General features: G+C 32.6%; 1 long non-coding RNA gene across 3 annotated transcripts in view; it reads left to right on the top strand.

The window, feature by feature from the left end:
• LOC128868461 (uncharacterized) overlaps positions 1–15,268 on the top strand; it is a 38,517-nt gene extending 23,249 nt beyond the window's left edge. The window contains exons 2-3 of one of the 3 annotated variants that reach the window (XR_008455119.1): positions 3,699–8,760; positions 8,986–15,268. This is a non-coding gene — a long non-coding RNA (uncharacterized LOC128868461). The remainder of the gene's footprint in view (positions 1–3,698; positions 8,761–8,985) is intronic. The other 2 variants (XR_008455121.1, XR_008455120.1) reach the window with 2 other exon arrangements.
• The last annotated feature ends 1,046 nt before the right edge of the window (positions 15,269–16,314 follow it).

Raw genomic sequence — 16,314 nt, 5'->3', positions numbered from 1 at the left:
ATTTTGACAAACAAAAGAACATAGTTTGTTTTAAGAATTTTTCATATAATTTTTATAGAAAATATTAATGCAAAAACTGTTTCACATTCAAGTTCATTAATTTTTTTAAATTTAATTTTTTCTAACAAACATAATGAACTACTCAAACATATTAGCCACAAGAAGCATTTACCAAAAAATGTATCCCCGCTGAGGAGGCAAAAAAGTGTCAAACAGAAATTATTTGAAATATATTAAAATTATTACATAATAAAGCACTCTAAAAGGCAGCAATGACATGAAATCTTTTAGGCGAGAAAAGAAAAAACAAATGATCACAATAAAAAGCATCTCCCTTTTCGTCAAGCCCTTCATTTGTCTTAATTTTGCCGCATTCCACAATCTTTTCAAAGCTTTCGGGAAAAAATGGCAAAACACAAAACATGAGGTGAGGGGATAAGCAGCATAAAGTTGAACCGCAAAAATATGCCCTTTGGGAAAAATAGGCATACATTTTGATTTTTATGCGCATTTACGCTTTCGCTCATTCATGGAAAATGTTCCTATTTTTTGCGCGCATTTTTTTACACTTTCAATTTCTCTCGTTTTTCCGAATTAATGAATACACGCGATGTCCCTTGCTCCCCAAACAACACAGCGGGTAAGGTTAATGGCATAGTTTTTGCTGTCAACCTGTTTGCTAACTTTTTTTATTTTCGATTTTTCAATGGAGGTTAAGTAAATATTTTGCATTTCTCATTTAAATTTATTAAATTGAAAATAAAAAATTAAAGGACTGCGCTGCGTGAAAGATTTGAAAGATTTTGTGAATAATAAATTTAGGAATTACATATTAAAAGGTTTACTAAAGTCAAACTTAAAGACTAATAAAGCAGAAAGTGACCAAACGTTACCCAGCTAGACGTCACGGAGGTTTCAACAATTTCGGAGTATTTCGGAGTAACTCCTAATGTGCCTTTTTTACTAAAGTTCAAAAGAAAAAATTAAAGGACTTTGCGGTGTTGAAAGATTTTGTGTTAAATGTATAAATTAGGGTTTTAAAAGACTAACTAAAATGAAATTGAAAGACTTATAAAGCAGAAAGCGACCAAACGTTGCTCAGCTCGACATCACGGAGGTATTAAAAATTTCGGACTTTTTCGGAGTAACTCCTAATGCGCTGTTTCGCGCTGATCAATGATTTTGAAATTAAAAAAATTAGTATCTGTACCCATTTTAGTCACTTTGGCGTAATCGAATTTTTAGGAATGAAATTTTTTTATAATTTGTATTTAATACTCATAAAATGTATGTGAATCGCTTAATAAATACAAAAACATTTAAATCCATAAAAATATGTGATTTTTAAACCCAACATTTCTTCATCAGTTCCATTTATATAAATTTTTTTTGCGGATTTCAACAAATTTTCCATTCATATTGCCTACTGTAATTGAATGTTATAAAACGGCCTCCGAAAAAGTACCGCCCACTCCATCACAAATTTAAATTCAATAAACATTCCTCCTAGCAACTATCCCACTCTCTGCACAGACATGACTATTCTGCATTGCATTTCCAAAATAATTCGCAAAATTATCGTAAACCTCCCTAAATAGCTGAGTAATTAGTAAGATAAGCGCAGTTAAGTGAAACGTCACAACCTGTGCGGAAAGAGGTGGATAAGCGTTCCGATAAACAAATACAATAATAAGTAAATGTGTGTATAATGCGAATATTTACGAATCACTGCTTTGGTATGCGCGCCCACCTGCTTCCTCCATTCCCGGCTTCTCTGACGTTGGCTTGCTTGCAAATTGAGTTGTGTTCGCTTTATCTTTGTATGCAGGCACTTATCAATTGTACTCTGAATGTATATTTGTTTATATACAAATGTGTATATACCTCCATATACTTAAGTGTGTGTGTGTATATGTGCCTTTTACGTTTAGGTGTCTGCTAATTTTGAAATTCACTGGAAGATGTCATTTAATTATTTTTATAGCATTATTTGATTCGTCTGTAGGTGCTTACTTATCAGTGCTAGTGCTGCCGCTCCTCTTCTTCTTCTTTTATTTTTCAGCTGCTTATCAACTTTTTCAATCAACAATTTGTAAATTGATACTCTTATCTGATATACTAGTATTTTACTTTCAAAGTTTATTACCTGCAAAAGTATTTCACCTCTAAATTTAAAAGGCTTTAGTTGAATTTAAAGAGTTCGCTAAAATTCTTGAGAATATTTAGCAGCAAATGCACTGTGTCATGGTCAAAAAAAAAAAAATCACCGGATTTCTCAATGATTTCTGAAGTTCTTAAATTCGCTGAATCCGAATCTGAAGTCAGAATTTTGAAGTCATACTAGGTTTTCGCTGCAGTACCAAAAATCAGAATCCGATATTTACTTTCGGTTACTCCAAACAGATGGCGCTATGGTAAAAAAAAAACATTTTTAGTGCATTTTCCAACTTTGGTAGGTCATTTTTTTATCAACTTCAAAAAATAATTTTTATTCAACCTAAACTTACTAGAACACAAAAAATGTATTTGAAATAATTTTATTTAAAATTTTTCTATTTGACTTCTTTGCTCACTAAATTTTAAACAGGACAATTTGTAGTTACGAACATAAAAATTATGTTTCATGTTGTGAAACTTACTGAAATGGTGTAACTAAAGGTTTTTAGGCACAAAAAATAAAAATCCGATATTTATTTTTAATTAGAAAATAAATATAAAAATAATTTGTAGTGCATTTTCCAACATTTTTTTTTTTTTTTTTTTTTTTTTTAAAGTTATTTATTTTATTTTACTTTTTATTTGTTTATTGAATCTGCCTTCAAAGGCCTCACAATAAGTATTCAAATCTTAGAACTAAAGGAAAAATTTTTTTTTTATCTCATTTTCTACAATAAATAATTATCAAATGGCCCTCTACTCATCGGGGTGGTAGGTCATTTCTTCGAAGCCTGGTCGTATGTTGTGTACTCAGGAGTTGACGTGCGAACGGGTTCGGGTGATCTTGCAATTTCAACTGATAGTTTTCACGAACATTTGTTGGTAATTTTTTTTATTAACTTCATTCTAAAAAAACAATTAGCAGGTCGAGTGATATATACCAGAAAGAAATACGAAAAAGCACCCGCAATCGTGGAATAACCGCTCGTGGATATTGTTTTAAGATAATACGCCAGCTCGTGCGCTATGACGTGTGAGAGCGTATTCGAGATTTTTTGGAGAATAATAACCCCGTAATCATGTCTCAGCCTCAGTATTCAATGTGCTTGGTCTTCGGCAAGTTTTCCGTACTCGAAGCTAAAAAGGCTCAGCAGGTTTCTTAGCGTTTAGCAAGAGAGCTGAAGGTCATACTAAAAGGCGCGATTAAAAGAATATTTTCGAATAAAAGTAAAAATGCACCTTTTTTAGCTCATATTTAATTGAGGGACAAATTGAATTTATTTGTTTTATTTTATTGCCTGCTTTTTGAGTTTTGAGTTGTACGATGTCTCTACTTACTCCCCAAATCAATGCATACATTTTCCAAATTGAATATAAACTTTTCAATCAAGCAAAAATTCGTATGAATGCATGCAGCTGCATATATGTTATTATATGAATTATACATACATACATACACACGCACATATGTACAATCAAACAAATTTGATGTCTGTTCACATGTGCTGACGCTTGGTCTATACATTTTTGTTTATTTTTAGCGCTGGTAGAGCTACCGGCCACACCAGAAAGGCGCAATTTGAAAGCCAAGCGACTACCAACAAAATAAAATTCAAGCCAACAACCTAACGCAATCGTGTGTCGTTGGCCGTGGCTAAGATGAATAGGCGCACAGCAAAACCCAGCAAGCAACTACCAAAACGGCAATAAGCAAGCAGCCAACAGCCAACAACCCACCAAAACAGTCAACAAATTGTGTCGCGCGCGAAGTGAAAAACTGAAAAACAACAGCAAAACCATTTGCACAAACATACAACAACAGCAACGACTGCAACAAAAGCAACGGCGACACAAAGTACGGCAACAATAAATGCAAAAAGAGGCAGCCGGCAGACAGGCAGCCAGCCAGCAAGCAAGCAGGCCAGCTAGCAGCCGCGAGCGCGTTTGATTCGATTTGGGAGTAATGCTGGCATTGCCGGCGCTACTGAGACTTGCTGTGTGCAATGCACACCTCGCCTGCCAGTGCTCAGCTGTTGATCGACACGCTCGCTCACTCATTCCCATTAGCCGAAAAGATACAAAACGCGCTCTATATGTAATTGTATTTCGCTAGCGAGCTGACGCGGTAATAATACAAAGAAAAGCACGCGATAAACGGGTGAAAATTAAATTCGTGTTCTTATTTTTTGGCGAAGAAGCGCTAATTTTTCAGTACGCGTTCGCAACGTGTGGAAGTTGATGAAGTAATAGTGAGGAAAATTTTTAAATTTTTTTCGGTTTTCTACTGTGCAAGAAGATTTTGTGATTCAAATAATTTAGAGCAGTTACTTCAAATGTATGGTAAAGTGTATGGGGAGTAATTTGAAGTAAGTGCTGCGAAAGTACGCCGTGAGGAAAATTGAAAAAAAATTGAATATAAACTAAAGGCCTGCAATAGGATTCAGAAAATGAATTGAATTTTCTGAATAATGAAAAATTAAGGTCAACGAAGATCGGAAATACGCTCACGAATTGAAATGGCTTTGATGTGAAGTTGCTTAAAAAATATTAAGTAAATGTGATAGCGCATTATTATAAATCATTTTACGATAAAATATAGAATTACAAAAAAAGAAATGTGTAAATTTAAATAATTGTAACACATGTATTGAAATGTGAATTAAACAGATAATTACATACAAAAATCAAATCTAAAGCATCAACTCAGATGTGAAAAATTAGTTCTCAAAATTTTCGCCAGTACCACAGCTGCTAATTGAGTAGCTATGAAATACAGAAATATGGCGTGTGAGCTTTTAAAGGTAAAAAAACATTAGAATTGGACTAAAAATAAAAAAAAAAGTAAAGGCGATTATTTAAGAAAAATACAAAAAAATACGCGCGTTTTTAGTTGAACGTAAAATCCGGTAATATTTCAAAATAAATCATAAAGTAAAAATTGTTTAAGGCAAAAATTACAGAAGGAACGCAAAACACTGAGAATTATTCAGTTACGAGAAAAAAATATGAAATAAAAAAACCTGCATAGCAAAAAAAAAAATTATCATAAAATGAAAAATAACTATTAAAAAATTGTTCTACAGCTGTAAAATACATTAAATTCACAGTGCTTATTTCTATTTTCAAATTACAAAAAAATCCACGAACATAAAAAAAAATGTTTTAACTACATATAAGACAGAAGCTAGTGGAAAAAGTGTATTTTGTCACAAATAAAAAATTTCTAGGGATGCAAATTTTCTTTTCACCCTTTAGCGGCTATTTATCCTGTTTTTTCTGGGTCTTCAATGTTGATCACTTTTATACATAAAAAAGAGTTTTAATTATTTAAAATGCAGTTGCAAATGAAGAAAGTGTTTTGTGTCATGAATAAAATTTCTCTGGGGATGAACTTTTTTTTTCGCGCTTAAGCACCTAATTTTTTTTCCTTTTTTTTGTGGTTCTTGAATGTTGCTTACTTTCATAAAAAATTATAAGTTCAGTGTCTAACAAAATCCATAAAAATTCAAATTAAACTCTATACAAAAATTTGAAATTTTCTTTTTTTCTCTTTTCAACCCGATGCTACGGTTTTCAAGTAGAATTTTTCCAAAAAGCTTTATAGTTTCTGTCGTATATTGGCGTTAATCAATAATGTGGGACACTTGTGAACTAGACAGTTGCAGTATACAAACAAACAAGCGTATAGGTCAAAATAAAGATTTCCATAGCACAAAATCATTTTTTTTTTTTAATTGGATAATTAATTTTACGCCACCTTGTATTTACAATGCGAAAATACAATAAATAAACCTATAAGTATACAGGCAACGGTAAATAATACCACACGAATATTTTCAGTTTTTTTTTCGCTTTGAATATTTTTGTTGATTTTTTGTTTTTTTTTCTCTTTTTTGTTCATGAATGATAATTATTTTTTTATTTTTTACCGTTACTTACTTTTTATTTGAATTATAGTTCATTGTGCAACAGAATCCAAATAAATTTTTTTTTAAATTTTATTAAAATTTTATAACAAATTTTTCACAAAATTTTCAATCCCGCGTAATTTTTTATTATAATTTCTAGAATTTTTTCTATATGTTTTTTTTCAGAATTTCTAGAAAAAATTGGTATGCTGTTTTATAGCTTATTAAATTTAATAAAAATGAAAAATATATAGAAGTAAATAAAAAAATAAAGTGCAAGTTTTAAGTTGTATAAGAATCCCGTTGAGCTTTTATCCTTTTGTTCGCGTTTCTGTGTTAAAATAAAAAATTAACTTAAAAAAATCTTAAAAAAATTTTAGCGCTAATTTTTAGAAAAATATCATAACTGAAATTAATAAATGTAATAAACAAAAACAAAAAATTAAAAACCGACGCAATACCAAACTCTGCTTAGAGCATGACTTTTCAGAATAATTTCAAATAAATCAAATAAATTTTAACAAAAGAAGAAATATACATAGGTGTATATAAGATAAGCAAAATAACAAAGAAAAGGACACAGTTAAATATTGCATCAGTGGCGCCAGCAATCGAGGACATACCAAATTTAGCGAAGTCCTCAACCATCTGTGTGATCCTTCTGCCAGAAAAATGTCACACACAGATGGCGCTTCAAGCAGTAAGAAGGTGTTGTTCCTAAGCAACGACAGATGGGCATTTCCACCACTTAGGAAAGATAGCGGCAGCCTAATCACCTACCCTGTCAGAAAGCAAAATAGATTAACGAAACCAACGCCAATTCTTCGAAACTAGGCCTAATTTGTCATTCAAATGGCTTATAAAAATTCATCAAATTTTTAAATTAATAGGAAAGGTCTTCCGACAGAGAAAGTGTTCCGGTAGCTACGAAAAAAAATAACACAAAACAAAAATCAAAGAGCAAAAGACAAAAATACAAAATAAAATCTTCAGTGATTAGATGAAGTTGAAATTATTTAGAAATTCGGAAAACTTTTTAACGTTCGCATCACAACAAGTTGCTCCAATAAGAGCGACTCACTGAGCTTTATAAAAACAATTAAAACAAACTGAAATAAAAAATATCCCTTCGATCATATAAAAAATAGCGTTTATTTAGTTTCAACCGAAACATTCGAAGTAAATAAATAATAAATAACTAAATAAAAAATCTTCCAAGTGTACTTAAAATATAACAAACCTTTTTGTGCTCTTTAAAAATGACATCAGAATTTTGAGTGTTCTCTTGGAAAATTGAATATATTTCGGAACCCGTGAAAGCCAATAAAATATAAAGATTTCCTTAATAAAAGACATTTCCTTTTAATCCGAAATTCCGCTGCAACGACTCGCATATTGCGGAATTACTTACATTTTTCGGAGTGTTCACAATTTAAAATTCTGAAGAAAAACAAGAACATGCACGTACCTATTACGGTTGAGAAATTAAATTTAGTCCAAAACCGCTGTGAAACCATTTTCGGAGTTATTCTGAGTAATTTTCGTTTGATCAAATTTGCTTTCCAATTCATGTATTATAATTAAAGTTAGTTATTGCGAAGTCGGAAAACTGAGCACGACCTAAAATTGCGTGTCAAATTATCTATAAAGAACTTAAACTATATTTTTAACATTTCGGTGTACACAAATTTACTATTCAATTTATAAAAATCAAAACTACTTTTTAGTAAAAGTATCAAAAAAGTTCACAAATTCGGAGTGTTCGCAAACATTTTTCATAAAATTATTTTTCAATTTATACGTAAAAATTGAAAATACCTTTTAATAAAAATATCAAAACAGTTAAAGAGTTTGGATTAATATTAAATTAGTTATAATTTTTTTTACAATATTACAATTAAACCTGTCGAATAAGACATACATAGTTTCAATGTTCCGAAAATTTCGATGTGCATAGAACTATTTTTGAATTTATTTATTAAAATTAAAACTGTTTTTTTATGAAAGTTTCAACGTAGTGAACAAACTCAATTAATTCTCAATTCATCTTTGACAATTAAAACTGCTGAATACAAAATAGTTTGAATGTACGGAGTAATTAGAGTAGGTTAGAAATTCGGAGTATCCCGATTATCCAATCGTTTTATAAAAATTATAACTCTTCTTCTTCTTAATTGGCGCGATAACTGCTTATTCGATTTTGGCCGAGTTTAACAAAGCATGCCAGTCGTTTCTTTCTCGTGCCATTCGGCGCCAGTTGGACACACCAAGTAAAGCCAACTCCTTCTCCACCTGATCTTTCCAACGCAAAGTAGGCCTTCCTCTTCCTCTTCTACCACCAGCTGATTCCGCATCAAATACTTTCAGAGCCGGAGCGTTTGTATCCATTCAGACGACATTACGCAGCCAACGTAGCCGCTACTTTTTAGTAAAAGGATCGAGATGGTTTAAATATTCGGAGTATTCCGAAAATCTGAAAAATTTTCGGGATGCATAAAAATATGTTTCAGTTTATTTATAAACATTAAAACTACTTTTTTGCGAAACGATCGAAGTAGTTTAGAAACTCGGAGCGTTCCGAAAATTTCGGAGAGCATAAAATTATTTTTCAATTTATTTATTAAAATTTAAACTGCCTTTTTGCAAAAGTATCGACGGAAAAAAACTCAAAGTGATTCGGAGGTGTTCGTTTTCGGTGCGTCCGAAATTTGCTGTCTGTTTATTTATTATAATTAAAACTATTGCAGAAATAATAGAGATAATTAATTTCGAATATTGTCCAACAAATATAAAACAGTGACTTTTTTCTAAAATGTCTAGAGAAAATTGAAATCAGTATTAAATTTTCACAAAATTATTAAAAAGTAACTGAAAATTCAATGAGTTGGGTAAATAAATATTATTTTATTTTCTTCCTTAGCAATTTCAGTTCAACATCTTAATATATCGACGCGAAAATAAAAAATAAAAAAATAGATATATAAATTCAGTGAAACAAAAAACATCAACATCAACCGCAATAATTTCATTTTAGCAACGATTTTCAACAACGCAATTCCTTGTGCGTCAAGCAACCAACCAACAATACGAGTACAACAACACAGCAACCACGTCGTTGGTACCCTACTTCACATAATACACATCCGCACGCACACACGTACAAAAATCAGCAACCTGCTGTACTAATTTTTAAATAAATACAATACAACAAAATCAGTCAAACAACAACACGACCTCTATCAGCAAAAAATATTATATTAAAGAAGAAAAAAAATGAATTCAAGAGTGTTATAAAAATATAAAAGAAGATAAATGTGCAGTGCTGAAAGTCTATTAAACGTGCAAAATAAATTAATAGAGTCGTTACTCAACGGCTTGTCGATTATTTTTAACTGATTAGAGCAAACACCCACTGCACTTCGCACAGCCAACCAACCACCTTGAATAAGTTGTCCGCAAGGAAGTGCAAGGTCATACAAATATCAAAATAAAGAATAAAATAAAAAAAATTTCTTGGAAACTCTTTTCATAAACAAGGCATCAAAATAGGTACTCGACTGCGTGAAAATAATCCCGACAAAGACAACAACAATATGATATATATAGATGACTCAGAGCCAGAAGGTGGTAAGTACAACAAGCGATAAAGCAACTTAAAGATACTTACATTCTAATATTGCACATTTATACGGGCTCAAGACCGTTTGAGTGGCACTTAGATTGAGTGCTTCTATTTTTATTTGCACTTTTTTTTAATATTTATTGCCTCTAGAAAACCACTTCGCTGATAACGATTTCTTGACATCTTCAGTTTTATTATTCTCACTTTTTCCTTTGTTATTCCACGTTAGTTGTTAATATTTTCTGTTAAATGTACTTCATTAGTACTTTATCAACGGGCCTTGATAAGAGGCTAGAAATGCAGTGGTAGTGTGAGGGGTGCGCTTGCGACTAAATCGTTAAATGGTATAAGGAAATTATGGCACTATACAAGTGGCTAAGCAAAATTTCGATATTTTATGATGGGATATTTCCTCTTTGTTTCATATTACATGTAGAATTTCTCCATAGCGTTGGATGGCAAAAAGTGGCAAAGTGGAGTAGCAAATAGTTGAGCATTCATTGTGTTGTTCAGCACTACTCCCAGTAGCGATAAAGCTTTCCTTGTAACATTTTTAATTAATTGTACAAATTAATATAATATTAGCAGTCCACAATTAAAATATAAATCAATAAAAGTATAAATTCAATAAAAGTATTTTTTCACGCTTTTACTCAACCACAAGAATAAAAACATTATTGTTATTTGTCGACAAATTTAATTAATAAAATAATAAATTTTCGATTAAAAATTTCCGTTTCCGGCGTTTTCGGAGTAGATGCACACGATTCGCTAAGAAATAACTACCAAAACCCAAGCTTTAGTGTTATTTTTCAATAAATTTAATAAATAAAGTAATATTTTTTTGTTTCAAATTTTGAATTATTCGATATTATTCTTCAATCCATTAATGGATAATATAAAATTTGATGGATTAAAGCTTTAACATTTAACGAAACAAAAGCAATACAATAACAAGTCAGAGGAATATTATCTGACTAAAATTGTCTATTTTCGGAGTAACTCCGAATTTTTAGGAGTTGTAAAAATTATGAGAGCATGCGAAATGTATCATTCTTATCTGCATCAGCTAGTTCTAAATAATATAATCCTTATTTGAAATTTAATAATTTTCGGAGTAACTCCGATTTTTTTGGAGATGTGCAAATTACTAAAGTACGAATTAAGTAGGGGAAATGTATACCTTTTATCGATATTTCAACGACGAAAGAGTATAATCTTTACATGTGTTTATTTCAAAGCACAAATTCGGTGAATTAATACAGCACATAGTGCGTAAAATATGCATATACATAATTTATTTCGAACGAACTATGTCAAGAAAAATTAAATATGCACGTGAGACTATAGATTTCATAAAAGTAGAAAAGCTTCATACTCACGATTTAATTTTTCATTAAATTAAAGTTTAAAGTACTTAATGAATTTTCAAATGAATAAATTTTCAAAAAATGATAATGACATGAATTTCAAACCAAAGACGATATATCCAGCTATTAAAAAAATTGCAGTTTACTTTTCAACTTCGTTCTTCTTGGACCCACACTCTTGCTGTTTCATCAAATCATAAAAAAATAGGTGAACTTTCCGCCTATAAAATAAAATATACACAATTGATACTTAATATAAAAAATACATACGTATCTGTCTTGGGCGCATGAATGCCTTCGGATGGTCCCGTAGTAAAGTTTTCTCTCATAGCAGTTGCCTCCCTACAGGTAATGCCCACCATCCAAGTACATTTCTGTTCTGAAACACATTTCACATTAGACCATCAGCATAAAAATTATTTTTGGGGCACCATCAGGCCGCATTACGTACATTGAAGCGGAAGATTAGGCAAATACCTAAGAAGGGATTTATGATTTTAAAAAAATGTTGCTTAAATCTGCGCTTTAAAAATTATCAATGCCTGAAAATGTATTAAAAATGCATTACCCGAAAATGGCGGCCCCCACTCAACGCCGGAAGGACATAAATTTTAATAAAGTGTTTAACTAAAGCCAATTTACAAATTAAGATAAGACAGCAGTAAGTAAAAAGGATAAAAGAAAAATACTTGCAAAACGAACGGAAAAGGCAGATAAATGCCACGCGAGACATTTGAATCTCCACGCCCACACAAATGGAAAATTCAAAAAGGAAACGCAGAGAAAAGGCAAAGCCGTTAATAAATTTTACGCATTTTCGCGGAAAAAAAACATGAAAACAAAATCAAAAGCAAAGTGAAACAAACCCATTTAAAAAGGGCAGGCGCAAGGCCAAGGCAGCAAATACCAGAAGTAGTGAAATTGTAAAGTTGAAAAGAAGTGCAAGAAAAAAGTTGGTTAAGCAGTGAGTAGTGAAACGATGAAAAGCATATAGGCACAAACAGCTGTGGTAGAGTGTGTGTGTGTGTGTATACGCCATCAGGTTGTATGTATATGCCTATGTGGATCTATACGCCTTAGTATGATTTTGCTAAAATCTCTGCCTTCTCAGAATAGTCCACTTGATGAGAGCTTGAGCTATGCAGGCTGAATTTTGTGAAGGGAAAGCAAAACTGTTCTTTGAAGATGGTTTATGCAAATGTGAAACTTTCAAAACTGTGCCAGACAGCTTAGGCTGAAAATTTTGCAAGAGGCAGTACAAGCAGCATTAGTCTGCACCGGAAATGGCATAAGCAACAGCATAAACAATGCTAAGTTGAATAGTAAAGGCGGAGGTGCGGTGTAAGTGGCAGGCGTACAGAACGCCAAGAAAAGTGGAAGAAGAGCAGAAGTATGAAGTATCAGCAACAAAAATATTTTCTCTACAATTTAGGTTGTAATAGTCGGTTAATCATTTCTTTGCAGACTTTGCAAAGTATATTTTTTTTTTTTTTTTTTCATTTAACTCCAAAGCGGATGGGCTCGCAATGGCCTACTTCCTGTTGTTTTGCTTACAAATTACCTCATTTAGTTTGTTTATTTTTAGAATAAAATGCTTATGAGCAATCCAAACAAAAGCCTTAAAAGTACTTCTTTTGTATCTACAAAATATTTGGAAATTTTGAAAATTTAATTTTAAACGTTTTTGAATTGCAGCAAATGCTGCAGTGGAGAGTTTCATTCCGAAGAAAGTAGTACGAGTAAGACATTTAGCTGAGCACTTTCTCCAACAGAAGAAGTTAGGCGGTAATTATGAATTTATGGTAATGCCATATTTTGAAATATATCTTAGCTTAGTAACTGCGTTTACGTTAAGTTTCAGCTCACTCTCATGGCAGGTACGTACCGCAACTGGCCATTGACGTATGACCGATGGAAAGAATTGAAAATTTTTTTATAAAAATTAAGCTAGTTAGAAATAGAAAACAGGATATTTGGTTATTTGTAAGAATGTGTCGTACTGTTTTGCAATACACGAAATTTTTTTTATATTGAGAAAATTGGCAACACCGTGAAGGAAAAAAATTATAACAAATCAAAGAAAAAAACTTATGACAAATACGTGCGATTTTCTAGCATCTTCACTTCTAAACTTTATTGCACTAGAATTTAATAAGCTATAAAACTGCTTACCAAATATCTTTCTGGAAAATATTTTCAAAAAAATCGCCTAGCTGGAGACAAAGAAGTCGTTGAACTAGTTTCTAAGGACCTCTTTGTTATCGAAGGTTACGCCCTTCACATAGTTTGGTTGGGAGCGGAAAAGATGGTAATCGATCGGTGCAAGGTTCGGAGTATGGTTTGACCATGTCGGTCAGGTCTTTTCAGTCGAATAGCCTCATTCACGTGGTGTAATTGGGCGATTTAGAGCTCTTTGCTGACCGTTACATTCATTTCGAGCATTTTCCAGTGCACCATGCCAACCCAGTCCTACCAAACACATATCATAATCTTTTTTGTTTAAAGATCCGCCTTGACTCTCGGCTTTGTCGTATCTACTGAAGCCACCCACTATTTTCTGTGCTTGAGTGACTTATAGACACCATTTCTCATCTCCCGTGACGATGCGGTACATGAAGCATTGTTTATAACCGCATGTTGCTCGATGGCGGGCGAGATGCTGAGAAGCAATTTGAAGGTGACTTCCTTTGTTTTGACGCGCTCAGGGTCCCAATTTTTCGGTAAATTCCTTCGAATGAGGGTGGTTGAGAATCATTTTATGAGCGCAGTTCTTTTTCCGCCAATTCACGACTGTTTTGGCGACCTTTCTCCTTCAAAAGGGGTTTGAAACGATCTTCATCGAACTCGGAAGGGACGTGTCATTGACGTCAAAGTCGCCATTTTTAAACTTTGCAAACCATTTCCGTACTTTAGACTGTGGCACGGTGAGCCATCCTGCATACAAGGAGTCATATTTCAATTGACAATGAAGAGAGAATTTGTGAGGCAATAAAGTTTTATCAAAAAATTATAAATATTCAATCAAATTCCTACTAGGAATGCGTGCCTGTGAAGCCCACCTAACAGTTTCCAATACTATTCTGTCAAATTCTTCCATTTTTCTCCTTCTAACATCAAATTTTCACTCTATTACCAGTTGGGTCAAAAATACGGCTGAACCCGACATTCCAACCACTAAGTTGTCAAACATTAACAGAAAACAAGCAGCAGAAATTGTTTTTTTTTTCGCTTAAAACTTCCATTGTCATTTTTTGTACAAAACTACCCAGTTGACCTTAATTCATTTGCCCGCTCCGACGCCTTAACTTATGCTTCGATTTAGCAACATTTGCTGTCGCAGTAACTGGAAAAAAAAAATCCATTTAACTTCGCCAATTTTAGTTTGCCTTATTATACCGACTTCATTGTCGCTGGCTTTCACTATTTGCTTCGTGTTGCCTTGGCATTTTATTTTTTATTGTATTGCGCGCGACGCCTAAATTAAGTGCTAATGGTGTCAAAGGTGTTGTTTGGTGAAATTTTGTCGCAAACACTTTCAGTTTTTTCAATAGAAATTTATCGCTTTGGTCGAGGTCTGTCTTCTCCTGTGACTATTGTTATTTGCGCTGTTATTGTTGTTCCTGCACTTATTCACTCTTTTGTTCGGCCCTTTGTTCACGTCGGTTATCCTTGACAAAGTGACTCTCTGTGTGGCGCACGTGACTTCGCATTCAAAGCATTGCATTACAGGTTTTTCTACTAAAATATTAACAATTACTTGTTATTGTCCCCCTTTTGTTTTTGTTGTTTATCTACTTACTTTGTAGGCTTGCTTTCTAAACAGGCTTTAGAAATAAGTTGGAGGTCACGCATCCTTTTCTTTCGGTACCTAATGGCCGTTTGCTGGTAATAAATACAAACAATAAAGTTTTGCAATCCGAGATGGACAGCCAAAAACGTGGTGAGAGTGCATCAAGGCTGCTGATGATAATGCGGATGATTTAATATCAACATGGGAATTATTCAATTCGAAATTTGTGTCATTTAGCATGGAAATTCGGAGGCTACTGGATTGCGGGGTCGTAACATTTATGGGATTTATTGGCTAATTTGTTTGATTTGTTAGCACCTAAGGGTAAATAAATGCATTAAAAGGGACCTTCAACAGCGTGAAGGCTATGCGAGTACAACAAAGAGGCTAGTTTTCTGGGCAAGCAGTGGACCATCTGTTGGTACGCTATTAAGAAATTCCATTCAAAATTATTTAATTTATTTTTTTTTTTTTTTTTGAAGAAAAAGGTTGGTGTTATTTGATGAATTGATCATTGGTTTTTAATGCCACTTCATGAAATATATACATATGTACATACATATATTTGAGGTGCAAAACAATTTATAGTAAGGACGTCAAAAAGGTGACAGAAAGTAAGCCAGTTACAGTACCCGCGTAGACCAGTAAGCACCAGAAGATTACAAAAAAAGACCAGAAGGGCCAAAAATTGTCTATAGCCGACCATAAGTGCCAGCGTAAACAAAAATCAGCACATAATATGGCTAACAATAATAAAGCAATTATACGGAATTCCGACTTCGAAATGTCTGCGTAAACGGATTTCCCTAGTCAATTAGTCAGAAAATCTTTGCCTTTCTAACCAGATATTTTCTTAAAATGCTTGTCTTAGATTTTTTATTAAGAGAAATCTCGCTTATTAGGCAGACCTTGAGTGACGTATTTTCTTAGGAACCTCTGTGAAAAATTAATTTTTTTTAAGTCTGCCTTACACATTAAAAAGGCATACAAAAGGCATTACAGCATTTTTCCTGCCATCTTAATTTTTCTTTCTGCTAAGCTCTTTAACACACACACGGAAAATCCGAATTTTCTAGAACGTACATTTTATAAGTTAGACGGACTTCTAAATGAAAGAAATCTGCAATGACTGGCGTTAAATTTTAGCTCATGTTTACACTTACATTCTGCTTGGAAGGATGAATAGATTTTTTTTGATATATTAGAAAAAAATGTATAATTAAGGATACATTTTTCACCACAAAATATAATATAATTTTTTTTTATTTCTGTAAAAAATCTTTCAAGGAATTCTAACTCAAATAAATCTTAAATTCCTGACTTTACGTTTGAACCGTGTACTTACACTTAAATTCCACATCGAAGCACTAAAAGAATTTTCCGATGTATTATTAAAAATTATAAATTTACAATATAAAATTTTTTTTTTTTTGTATTTGAATATCTGAAAAATCTTCTTTGAAGTCG

The sequence above is a fragment of the Anastrepha ludens genome, chromosome 6, assembly GCF_028408465.1.
Source record: "Anastrepha ludens isolate Willacy chromosome 6, idAnaLude1.1, whole genome shotgun sequence".
Classification (NCBI taxonomy): Eukaryota; Metazoa; Arthropoda; class Insecta; order Diptera; family Tephritidae; genus Anastrepha; species Anastrepha ludens.
The sequence above is the reverse complement of the archived record's forward strand: the minus strand, read 5'-3'. Positions and strand labels throughout refer to the sequence as shown.